Here is a 12,682-nt window from a genome sequence, read left to right on the forward strand (position 1 = left end):
TTAGTATTGATATTACAAAATACCTGAAGCTAGGTAGTGCATGCAGGACAGAGGGTTTTAGCTCACACTTTGGAGACTGGCCTTATTGGTCTGGCCTACAGTTAGCCTCTTTTTGGTTATGCAGACCATTCAGCATAGAGAGAGCATCAGTGAGAGAGAGAAATCATAGAGCCAGACAGGATGTTGGAGACTGGGGAAGGTCCAATAATTTATTAACAACCGTTTCCTGAGAATTAAGAATTCTCAGAGTCCCATAAGAATACATCAGTATTTAGAGAGAATCACCCCAAATAATATAATCCCTTTTACTAGGTTCTGGAGCTTCAGTTCCAGGGGATCTGATGCTCTGGCCTGGCTTCACTGGGCATGGCATCCACTTGTTTCACAAACAATATTCCAAGAAACACTCCTCAGACAAACAAAATAAAAATAAGCAAACCCTTTAAAATGTATTTAAAGCCTACAGACAGTGTCAGAAATATACGGCCAGATGTTCACATTGGAAAGAATGATTAGTAATTTAAATTATTTTATAATCCTTAAAAATAGTGTTTAATAGGCCAGACGTGGTGGCAACATGGCTTTAATGCCAGTGCTCAGGAAGCAGAGACAGGTGGATCTCTGTGAGTTGGAGGCCTGGTTGGTTTACAGACTACACAGTGTTACACAGAGAAACCCTGTCTCAAAAACAAACAAAAAATAGCTTTTAACAATTGGACACACAGCAAACTGTGGTCTTTTTGGTGTATGGCCTCTGTGATCAGCACCACCAGTGAGGAGGCTGCTACAGTTTCTCACCCCTCAAGGTTTCTGCCACACTAGTCAAGCTTTTCCTTAACACCGATCCGTTTCCATCTCTACAGCTCTCTCTTTTCTAGGCCATCGCACAAGGAGGGTCGGGGAGATGAATCTGAACGTGGCGTCTTCTGTGGGTAACGCAGCCAAGAATCAGTCGAGTTGTGTTCAGTACCAGCTCATCTCCTTCACCGCCGAGAGAAGTGTTCTGTTGTCGGCGGTGCGGCATTTATTTACCCATCCGTCTTCTGTAGAATTCTGGGGTTGTTTCTGGTCTGTGGCCACAGTAAAGATTAAAAAAACAAAAATCCAAACCCTTTCATGAACCAACTGAATATGAGATCCAGTCCGCTAACGATTTAGAAGGTTTGGACTTCTTTAACCTGCCCCACCCAGTTGATGTGTATGGATTAGTCATGCTTTGCAAGGGCATGGAGGCCATTTCCTAAAATAGAATACATCCTAAGCTGTAAATAACATAAGAACAAGCCAGGCACGGAGGAGCATGCCTGTTAATCTCAGGGCCTGGGAGCTGAGGCAGTTAGGATGAAAGTGCCCATCACCCTGCGCTACACAGAGCCTGTGCCCACAGTGCCAACGACTCTGAGGGTTAGGTGAAGGTCCACTTGAGCTCGGGAGTTCTAGACCAGCCAGGGCAGGATAGCAAGAGCCCTCATCTCAGAAAAAAAATAAAATGTAGGCAGACCGGTGATGTAGCTCAGAGATGCAATGCTTGCTTACCATGTGGGTGTCACACACACACACACACAGACACATACCCTCACACACATGCACACATTACATACGTGTACACACATCAGTTGATCTGTCATCGAAAGCCTACCCACAGTTAACACAGAAAACCACAGCTAGGCAAGTGCAGAGAGTGAAAGACTCTGGAGCACTCGGTTCTAAATGAGGCATCTTCATCACACCCCACCCACCAAGGATCAGGGATCTACTTGGAGGAGGAGACAGAAGTGGTGGAGATTTCAAGAAAACACATGGATGGATGCACACATGAACTCAAGACTGGAGCAGCACCAAGACAGGCACCAGTTCCCGCCACTGAAAAGTTGAGGTGGGTGCAAAGTCCCGCCCTAACCAAGATTCTGTTAGCAACTGGTACTTGCTAAGAGCAGGAAAATCAGTCTTCTTCAAAGGAATGCCGTATCACCCACACTCCAGGACAGGTCTTTGCCCAGGAGTAGTTGGCCAACACAAAAAATTGACTCCATGTTTTTTTTTGTTTGTTTCATTTTTGGCTTTTTGTTTGTTTGTTTGTTTTCTTGCTTTCCTGTCCCCATTTTTTAAAGAAAGAGAATGTCCATGAAGTGGGTAGGGAGGTGGGGAGAATCTGGATAGGTTGGGGGAAGGGAACAGGATAAAAATATACTGTATGAAAAAATTTAAATAAAAAACAAAAGCAAATTGAACAGTCATTAAAGATGGGGAAAAAAGAGAAAGAACAAAAGGAAAAAAAAATCTTTCACAATGAAAATCCAGGTGCAAATGCCGATTGACTTAGTCCCTGAATGCTGTATTCTTTTAAAGAGTCTTTTGCGCACACATTTACTTTTGCTTACATGTTATACTTACAGAATGTTTTAAAGTTTATGTCAAATGAACCAACAGATAGTAAAGGAATGGCTGAAGGAGATATAAATAAAATAAATTTAATTTAAATTAAATAAAAATGAAAGGTGGGTTGTTTGGCCGATTATGCTTTTCTTGGACCTCTGTTCTTCATCATCATCGTCAATGGGGAGCCAACCCAGGGTCTAATGTATATGAGGCAAACTCTCTCCCACTGGGCTATATCTTCGGCCTTGAACTTCATCATAGTAAATGTCTGACATTTTCCATAACATTTTTTTTTTAAAGCGAGATCATAGCATCACTGCACAAAGTCCTCCAGCTGCAAAACACAATGGGTTAGTGGTGACTAGGCCAGGTGCTCTGGCAAGCCCTGGGGTCTCTTGCCACACCCAAAGGACCTCAGGGCCTTTGCACTCGCTCGGTCTTCTGTGGGCCTCGGACGCCCAGTCTTTGGAGTCAGCACGGCTTGACTCCGACAGGTCCTTGTTCAAATCCCCTTTCACTGAAGACCCCCTGGACCACCCCAAATAAATCCTTCACCTGCTACAACCGCATTTCACGTCCCTGGATTTCCATTCAAGCCAACACCTGGATGGTTTTCTGGCGTATTTCTTTTCGGACTACTTGCTATGGCGATGCCAGCTCCCACCAGATCATCACAGCTGTACCCGGTGCCCAGATCAACGATGACAATCTAGCACATAGTAGGGGTCCCAGAAACTCGCCGAGGGGGTCAGAAGGGTCTAAGAGGCGCCACGGGGCCCCTCGCGAGCTTCCGTACAGACCCCGCCACCTGTGGCTTTGCTGTGCTGTACTTGTTTGAGTCTGGGTGCCTGCCCTGGTCATTCTGGACCCTGGGGCTGTCTTCTCCGAGACAGACGGTTCCTCTGCAAGCCAGAAGGCACGGATCTTCTACGTGGTTCTGGGGGGGAAAAATGGGAGCCATAGAATCTCTCAAGGTGACTTTGGAGCCTTGACCTGTCACTCACCAGCCCTGAGATCCTGCAGGTTCCCTTCCCTTCCCCGGCATCAATTTACTCTTCTGCCCGCGGGGAATCCAAAGCCTACCAACCCCGCAGGGCGCCGGGGTGAAGGGAGCGCTTTGGCCGCCGGGTAGCGCTGATCCACATTTCCCGCAGCTCCCCAGGAGTCGCCCAGTGGGTTCTAATGAGGAGGCCAAATCATCTTGGGGAGGCGGGGTGGGGGGCGCTGGCTGCCAGATCCATTTTCAGAGAAAGCCCGGCCCGCCCTCTCCCGCGGCACCTTCGCCCCGCACCCTCCTCCGCTCGCCCCGCGCCCTCCCGCCCCCCCCCCCCCCCCCCCCCGCGCTCTCGCGCCGCCCGCTCGCCGCGCTCGTGCTCCCGGGCGCCGCCGGCTGCGGAGGGAGCCGCTCTGCCCGCAGTTGGCGCAGCGCGGGGGCGGCCGCGGGTGGGCGGGAGCCGCGGGCCCGGGGCGCCGAGTATGAGCCGCCGGCGCCGGCCGCGCGCTGCTGCTCGGGGCCGGGCTGCGGCGGCGCGAGGGCGGCGAGGGAGCGGCGCTGGCGCGGACCGAGGTAGGCAGGCGGGCGGCCGGGCGGGCAGGCGGGCAGGCAGCGGCGGCCCCGTCCCCTCGGGGTCACCGTCGGCGGGTCCGGGGACGGGGCTCTTGGGAGGGCGACGCGGAGCCCCCCGCGTGGAGTTCCTGGAAGTCCGCCCCGGGCTGGACGGTGGGGACCCCCTGCGCCTCCCGCCCCTGGCGCGCACCGGGGCGGCCGGGACGAGCGTGGCGGGAGCGCACCGGGTGGCAGGCGTGGGCACCGCTGGCAAGTCCATTGCCCGGGGCCTGCCCCGGCGTGGGGGGAGGGGGCCGGGGATCCGAGGAGCTCGGGGCTGCGCAGTTGGAAGTTTCCATTGGCTCTTGTGCATCCTGGGTCCGGGGTAGCATCTCACGCACTTGCTGTTTGGCAGGGAATTGGGGGCGTAAGCACTGCAATTTGAGGGTAGGCAGCCAGGGGCGCGGGGGGGGGGCATGGTGAGGTGCGTCCCTCTGTCCCGTGGGCTGGGGGTCATTTGAAGGACCGTTTGGGAGCGCACACTTGGACAGGTACAGCTGGCTGGTGTGTGTGTGTGTGTGTGTGTGTGTGTGTGTGTGTGTGTCCATCCTGCAGCCTGCTGATTGGGGGAGGCACTGTGCTGGTGGGGTCCCTGCTCTCTCCATCTCTAGCAGCCTCAGAGAGATGCAGCCTCCTGGGAGCTGCCTGGGGATTGAGACTTGGAGGTGACCAGGCTCTCTGGCTGTCCCTCCTCAGGACAGCAACCCCCCTCCCATTTTCGTTTACTTTCCCTGCTTTTATTAGCCTTATCCCACCGCGGGACAAGGGGAAGATCCAGCGGGCCTCCTGCCCCAGGTTTAGGTTGGCTCACAGGGGGTCTTCCTCTCCTATGGCTCTCCTTCTCCCTTGATTCCGTCTTGTCCACCCCAGTCTCTTGTGGGCAAGACCCTTGCCTGCTGGGGCCTGGGTTCTCCAGAGTGAAGCGGCACCTCAGCCTGGTAGGGAGTTGGGAGACTCCATATTTTGACTTGTGAGCAGTGAGCAGGCTGCAGGCTGCTCTGAGGCATGGTTTCAACAGATTCGCACCATGGTTCTGATGACTCCTGGGGGCATTTCCGTGTTGATCTTCAGTGACACCACTTCACTCACACAGTACCCCAGCTCAGGATGGAGATCCAGAACGGGAGGACACGGGGGGGGGGACTCAGTTGAGTGGTCTGGGGACAGGAGAGGGGGTTCCCTGGCTGTCCAGCTGGGTTTTTTTCTTTTTCCTTTTTTTGCCGCTAGGGCTGTGGATTGTAGTGGTGGCTCCGCAGCCCTTTGGGTGGTGGTGAGCTTGAAGTGTGTGTGTGCGCCCTGTGCGTGTGTGTGTCTTCCTGGGCCTGCAGGCTCTGCTTCTGAGAGAAGAGCCACCAGGCTCCATGATAACGTGTGTGTTCTCTTACACATGTCTTCTGGAGTCTGGAAGCCCAAGCAGATGTGCCCAGCCAGGGGTGCCAGTGGCCTGGCCCCCAAACCATCCAGGAGTTTGTTTGTTTTTCTGAGCTGCATCTTCCTGCTGCATCCTGCCAGCGGATGGATGCCTTTTACCTGGCAAATCGTGGCGATGGAACCGTTCACACAGAACAGAGCGGGTTTTGGTGTAACTTAGCAACTGCAGACAGAGGAGGAAGGAGAGGAGGGGAGGGAGGAAGAGAGAAGGGGGAGATAAATGTTGGGCCCTACAGAAGCCTTGATGGGGAGGAGGGAAACAGTACCTGTATAGAGTCGTGCCCCTCCCACCCCCCAGGACACAGGTGAGGAGCAGGCTGCTTGCCTGCTTGCTGAGTCTTGGAGAGGCAATCAAATGGAAGTTGGAATATGCTGGAGTGCTCTGTCCCCCCCCACCCCCCAGAACTACAGCAAAGGGGCCTGCATAGAACAGCTAAGGTTGGTGGAATTTATGTACAGTCACCTTCCCTACTGAGAGGACCACTGTGGCCTGGGACTAGGTGCTGGCCAGTGTTGTCCAGGGCAGCTGACAGGGCCTTGGAACTGTCTTAGAACTGTTGTCTCCCAGGAGCCACATTGCAAAATAGGTCGAGAGAGAAATACCATGCTAGGGCAGGGGGCATTGAACTCCTCCCCGCTGTGGGGAGGGCCTCAGTGGATGGTGATGCCCATGTCTGCATGGCCCCATGCCACAGGAGAGGGCCTGCTGTGGAGAGAGCCCTGGTCAGGGCATCTCTGAACTCAGCCAGGTCCCTACCTTCTGCTCTCTGACGGGACTCCTCCCTCCTTCCCGCTTTTCCTCCTGAGGCCATCTGCTCCAGCCAAGGTCTGCTCTGCCTGTTTTTCTCTCAGAGCTTCCAGAATCTGCCTTGTGTGATTTCCGCCCACTCCAGGCTGCCTCCCAGGTTCCTTCGCTCTAGCTTGCCCACCTCCCTCCTGCCTGTGAGTGTGCACTTAGCAAGGAAGTGATGTGCCGAGGGAGGGAGGAGGCGGGGTACTGTGTGGCATCTTGGAGGTGGTTTCTGTGGGGGAAGTGCCCTGGTACCCTCTGCTCACTTGCAGGGTCCCTGGCCCTTTGGGGATCTGTGGTAGACACGTGCCTCTTTCTCTTTCTCTCTCTGTCTCTCTCTCTAGTCATATGCCTTTCTCACATCTTTCTGGGACTAGAGATTGAGGCTGTTGATATGTGTGAGAGTTAGACACTAGGGATGTCCTGGCCCAATTCAGAGTGGGCAAGCCGTTATGAGCCCATCAGTACAACGTTGTTGGGTCGAGGTCACCGGGAGGCTTCCACACAGCTGTCCTGGGTATCATTTGGGAAAGCCGGCTGGCATCGGCAGGGCCATGATGTGATTAGAACATGGTGGGCAGAGTCCAAAGGACCAGCAGGTTCCAGCTCAGAGCTGGGAAGGGCCTTGTGTTCTGGGAGAGCTGGCAAGTGGCTGCCTGAGGCTCCGTACAGACGATACCTGTCAGGTGAGGGTGTAAATGTTATCCATGACTGACCCTGCCTCATGGTGACAAGGAGGGATGCTGCACGGAGAGACACAGATGACCACGAGTATCTCTGAAAAAAAAAAAAAAAAAAAACCAAAAAAAAAAAAAAAAAAAAAAAAACCAAAACACTTTCCATCACACAGGTGCCATTAAGCACGATTTAGGATTATCCTTCCTGTGACCCTGCCCAGAGGAGCCTCTCCCGCATCATTTCATTGACACAGAACATCCTCAGGGGTCCCTGGTTGATGATGGGATGTGAAACAGGTGACTGAGCATGCAGTCATCCTCCCCTCCTTTATGGGGACCCCCGGGGGCTAGGCTTTGGCTAGTGTTGGCCAGGGCAGCTGACAGGGCCTTGGAAGATGGTCTGTCCCTCTTGAGCTGGCTGTGGGTTCTCTGTGAAGTCAGAGAGCAGAGTACTAGCTAACTCCTGGAAGGGAGGCTTGGAATTAGGCCTCTGGGACTCCCGCTGACTCAAGGTAGAATAGCGTGGGGCAGGTGCTACACACACACACACACACACACACACACACACACACCCTGGGTAGGAGCTCTGCCTGACACCAGGGCACAACATTGGAAACATGGGCTGATCTCAGTTCCCTAGTTGTAAGCGATGGTCCTCAGAGGTGAGGGGATTGCCCAGGGCTGCTCTCGTCTTAAGCTCACCGGCTCCTGCCCACCCTCATCCCCATTCAGGGGGATGTGGTCTCTGCTTGCTTACTCCGCATTCTCACTTCCCACTCACTCCCAGCCCACTCCCATCTGGCACTCACCCCTTCCATCCTGGAGCCCCATTGCAGCAGCTGCGGGCTTCACTATCCCAGCTTCCAGATTCTGGGTATCTAGGTCTGGCTGCCTGGTTCCTGATCCTCCTTTCCCCCTGACCTCCTTGTAGGCCCCTCCGTGGCTTTACCTCCTGTCTCAGGACGCTCAGTGTTCCTGTCTCTCAGGACTCTCTGCATCTTCGGCATCCACCCTTCACGCTGAGCTGATCCCAACTCCCATCAGCCCCAGCTTGAACCTGGGGCTCTGTTATCATCTGTACTGTGTTTGCTGGCCTTCTTCTGGGTGACCATGGGTGGCCTATCCACTTGCCATCCTGCCCCTGATCCTCGCCTGCCTCAATATTACCATTGAGCAGACAGCCACAATCCCCTCTTGCTTTGAAACAACATCCAGCCTGGCCTAGCCTACCCTAGACTTTCCTTGAACCCCTCTGCTCTCCAGCCGGAACAATTTCAATGGCTTCCATCCCATAATACCCTTTCCTTACGCAGACTAGGTCTCCTTTTGCCCTTAGTATTTTTTTTTTTTACTCTTCCTGTTCAGACATTGATGTACAGGTGTCCAAGTCCTCTACAGTGAGTGTCCATGAGTGTCTTATCTGTCAGTGACCCCCTAGACCTCAGTCTGCCTCAGTCCTTTTCGACCCCATCTCTAGGACACTGGCCATTTTGATGAGATGTGGGTTGAATTTTCTGAACTGCTGGGCATGGCGGGACAGAGGTGAAGTCCTGTATCTGAGAACCTTGTGTGCAGAGGTCTGAGACACGTTGCTCTCCACCTGCAAGGAGAGGAGAGAGGACTAGACTTAAGAACTCTGGGATGGGGAGAGGGCCTGTCCAGGAAGGATCGGTGGGGACAGAGCCAGGGGTCCTTGCCTGCTTGTCACCACCACTTCAGTGTCTCCAAGTATCACCATCAGACTCTACCTTAAAGAGAGAGTTCTCCCTGGATGCAGTTGCCATGACAACACTGTTAACAAAGACTAGCTTCTGTGGAGGAGGCTGGCTCACCCAGAAGCTGAGGGTGTTGGGAAAGGGTGTGCATTCTGATGAGTGTGTTTGCAGAGCCTTGTCTCCCCTCCCTGACTGAGGGCAGCCAGATCTTGAGGACCCTCCTTGACCCTTTCTGCTCCATAGGTCTCTGGCACGCAGACCCACCCAATGTGAATGTAGAGTGAGTCCAGCCATAGCTAGGACATGGGGCCGGTTCCACACCTCCTACCTGGGGTGTGGAACATGTCCAGTCCTCCTACCAGACGCTTTCTATGAGTTGCTGTAGTTTGTTGCAGAAGGTCAGGCTCATAGGTCATACTTTCCCTGCAGAGATTCTGTGGCCCAGCCCCTCTGGGCTTTGATCTCTGAACAAACATCCACTGGGCTCTGTTCCTCCTGTCAGAGCATGGTTTGGATTAAATGAGGTGATACAGCTGTGGCCCCAAGCGTGTCATAGGGTAGGATCCCTGAGCTTGTGAGGGGAGCCTTGACGGAATGATCCAGTTCTCTGTCCTGAGAGCTGAGAGAGTTGGCTAAGGGTGGTTGAGCACTTTAGCTAGGACATGAGGGATAAACCAGGCTTACAAAGGAACTTGGGGAGTCCCTAGGGTGTTGAGATGCATAGCAGGCAAGAGGAATAGGTCAGTTATTCATTTTGTTAGCAGTAGTATGTAACCCCCAACCCCACCCCCACCAGGCTGGATATAGAGTCTCTGGGAGATGTGAGCACTTGGGCTGTTCTAGGAGAGCCTAGGTCCTACCTACCCTGTCCAGGAAATACAGGGTTCTTCCAGATGGCTGCGCTTTGGGGAAGGGACATCGCATGCTCTTTGCCCACCCTTTCTCTCCTCTTGGCATTCCTGGGAGCCTGCTAACCCAACTAAAGTGGAATTTTGTGATCTGCTGTAAGGACACCTCTGTTTTGAGGTGCCTGAGCCAAATCATTTGTGCTGCCATTCATAAGGGTGTGAGGATCCCCAAAGACTTCCAGGAGGTGTCGGCAGTGGTCCAGCATGATGGGGTTGGCCAGGGCTGAGAGTGGACAGGGCAGCATGGGGTGGGGAAGGGCTTGTGCATAGATGTGGTCTAAAAGGAAGATGCTAAAACCCCATGTCACCGCCTGGGCCACACCCTGAGTGACGGCGCGCTCGCAGGTGTGGAGGCCTTCATAAGCAGCAGCCACATCCGTGAAAGCTGCCACAAACTGGCCGTGAACACACCTCAGCAGAGAGCAGACAGACTGTTCTTCAGTCCGCGCCTTCAGTGCCAGAGCAGTTACGAGAGCCAGAAAACCCAGATCAGGCGAGTCAAAAACAGGTGACTGTTTTTAAGATTCTGAGGTCATATAGGCAGTGGGCCTAGGAACAACCATGAGAACTATAATGAGATTTGGGATAACTGAGAAAAATACAGTGAAGGGCATCTTGGGAATATGGCCATCATGACACTACAGACAGGTCACCCACTGACCCTGAGAATCCGTGTTCTCTGAGGAGAAATCCATACTCAGGTACCCACTCGCAGCCCCTGTGATGGAGAGAGCAGGAATGCATGAGGACAGGTGTGCTCTGGCCTCTTCCTGGCATCAGGCTTAGAACTGTGTCTGGAGAGCTTCCTGCCCAATGGCATTTAGGACCCAGAGACTTGAAAGCCGCCCTGTGGTCTGCAGCAGCCATCGTAGCTCCAGGTTCCGGATGTGTCTTGAGATGAAGCTGAGAAAAAAAGCTGTGTGGACCATTGTGGCAGAAGAGTCATGAGACACTTCCTACAGTGCATGAATGGACCAGTCCTAGTCAGGCTGGAGAGTGAAGACAGGAAGAGTTGCAGGTGTGTGGCCGGCCAGAGTAGGCCTACCCTGTTCCTGCGGAGGCTTTGGTGTGATGGCACGGGCGAGGGACTGTATGTGGATGTATGGCCTGTGACCGTGTCCGGTTCACAGTCTGTGTGCTTACCGGCCCATGGCGAGCCCATCACTTTTGTGCAAACCTTCCTGCCACATGTGCCATGAACCCCACCTAGACCATCATGACCAAGGGACAGACTGTATGGCATATGCCATCTCTGGAGCATGCATTGCACTCCCTCCAGGGTCTGGTAATGGCGTGGCTGGTGTCCTTGAGGGAGATGGCGTCTTAGGTTGGTCATGAAAGACCAACCTAGTGCAGGGAGGTTGGTCCTGAAAGATGAAGGAGTTCAGGGGTGTCTTTAGTTGGCCTGCTGTTTATCTCAGGTCCTGCTTTCAGGACAGGGTCTTCTTGGCAGGGCTAGGAATGGGTGTCCCAGCTCAGGATTAGATATCCCTGTCATCACCTGCTCAGAGGATAGGAGCTGCTAGGTTGAATTTAACAGTCACACCTCAGTTTTCTCATCTTCAGTGAACGCTAAGTGTGACTGTGTCCAGAGTAGACCCCTAGGAGACACAATCCCATCCCCGTAGCACCGAGATCATCTAGTACAGATATGGGACACTATGGGGCACGAGGACACAGTGTGTCCCATCTGCCTGTGAAATCTCCAGCCTGGCTAGCGGCTTCATTAGGCACCAGCCCTGTGCTTGTCCACAGGTGATGACCGCCTGGTCTACCAGGCTATGGACAGTGGGTAGAGAGGTGGGCTGAGGCCCTTGAGTCTGTCGGTTCCAGGATCCACACTCTTCCCAGGCTGGCTGGGGAAGTTGTAACGAGGCCCACCAATCCCTGCGAAAACCTAGGCAGAATAACCCTCAAGCACACACAGACACTATTCTATAGTATAAACGTCATAAACACAGTCAGACGTAGCACTGGGCTGGCACCAGGAAGGGCGAGTGTGTGTGTCCTAGGCCTGCCTGGGAACAGACAGGGGACACCAGACTGTCCTGCCCATCTCAGTGCAGCACTGTGCTGGGGTAGAGAATGGCCTCCACCCTGCTGGAAGGAGCCTCAGATGAGAGAGAACTGAGCGGTGCTGGAGGGGGCGTTTCCTCATTCTCATCCGTCCACTGACTTCTGAGCTCTTCTTTTCCAGCTCCTTCTATCTATCTATCTGTCTGTCTGTCTGTCTATCTATCTGACTGTCCATCTGTTCATACATCCATCATCTACATATCTATTTATCTATCTACTTATGTATCTATGTATCTATCTATCTGAATGTCCGTCTGTCCATCCATCCTTCATCTATGTATCTATGTAGGTATCTATGTATCATCTCTCTCTCTCTCCATCTCTCTCTCTCTCTCTCTCTCCCTACCTACCTATCTCCTCCTCCCTCCCTCTCTTCTCCCTTTCTTCTTTTTCACAACTTGGCCACCTTGGAGGCTCTGTCCCCCTGTTCTTCCTACCTGAACCATGGTCCTCTTAGCTCCCGCCATTTTCTCTAGCCACAGTTGGCTTCATGATTTCAGGAGCCAGGTCCAGACCAAGAGCCAAGTTCCATATGCCTGGCCTGCAGCTATGTTGTTACATGTTCTTGGGGGACGTCAAACCCAAACAGCTCTGTCCCTCTTGCCCACCGTGTCCCATGCCACCCTCACCTTCCCTGGCCATCTGGTCTCATGACCATCGAACAGGCTGCAGTCAGCTTCCAAGGAACCTTGTCCTTCACCTGCTTCTCTGCTCACTCGTGGTGGCCCCTCCCCTCAGACTTCCTCCTCACTGAGTCCAGGGTGGCCTGGCCACCCTTTATGGGAGTTCTTCTCGCAAGACCCCTTATTTTTTCTGCTGATGTCCTAAGTGGGTGTTTGGGTTCTCCTCGGGGTAGGACCACCTCGCCTTTCTCGGTATACACCACCACTCCCCACATCACCTGTCACCTACTCTGCTCAGCTGTCTTCATGGTCCCCGCCTGAGGACTTCAAGGCTGGTCATTCTGGCGGGGGTTGGGGAGGGGCTGAGCGCTTTCCCTGGCCTGCAGGAAGCCGGATTGTCGGTGGCTCCCATCATGCCTCCCCAGCCTACAGATGTCTGGTCTTGCCAGTCTGTGACCTTGCCACAGGCTGGCCTCT

General features: G+C 53.6%; 1 protein-coding gene across 2 annotated transcripts in view; it reads left to right on the forward strand.

Moving 5' to 3' along the window:
- Positions 1–12,682, forward strand: part of Rasgef1a (RasGEF domain family member 1A) — a 101,132-nt gene that overhangs the window by 13,013 nt on the left and 75,437 nt on the right. Inside the window, exon 1 of one of the 2 annotated variants that reach the window (XM_060384029.1) lies at positions 3,808–3,946. The exons of the other annotated variant lie outside the window; for it this stretch is intronic. The gene's annotated coding sequence lies outside the window, so the exon portion shown is untranslated. Of the gene's footprint in view, positions 1–3,807; positions 3,947–12,682 lie in introns of those variants that run through there. 2 annotated transcript variants of the gene reach the window in all.

This window comes from Meriones unguiculatus, chromosome 5 (genome assembly GCF_030254825.1).
Source record: "Meriones unguiculatus strain TT.TT164.6M chromosome 5, Bangor_MerUng_6.1, whole genome shotgun sequence".
NCBI classification, from domain to species: Eukaryota; Metazoa; Chordata; class Mammalia; order Rodentia; family Muridae; genus Meriones; species Meriones unguiculatus.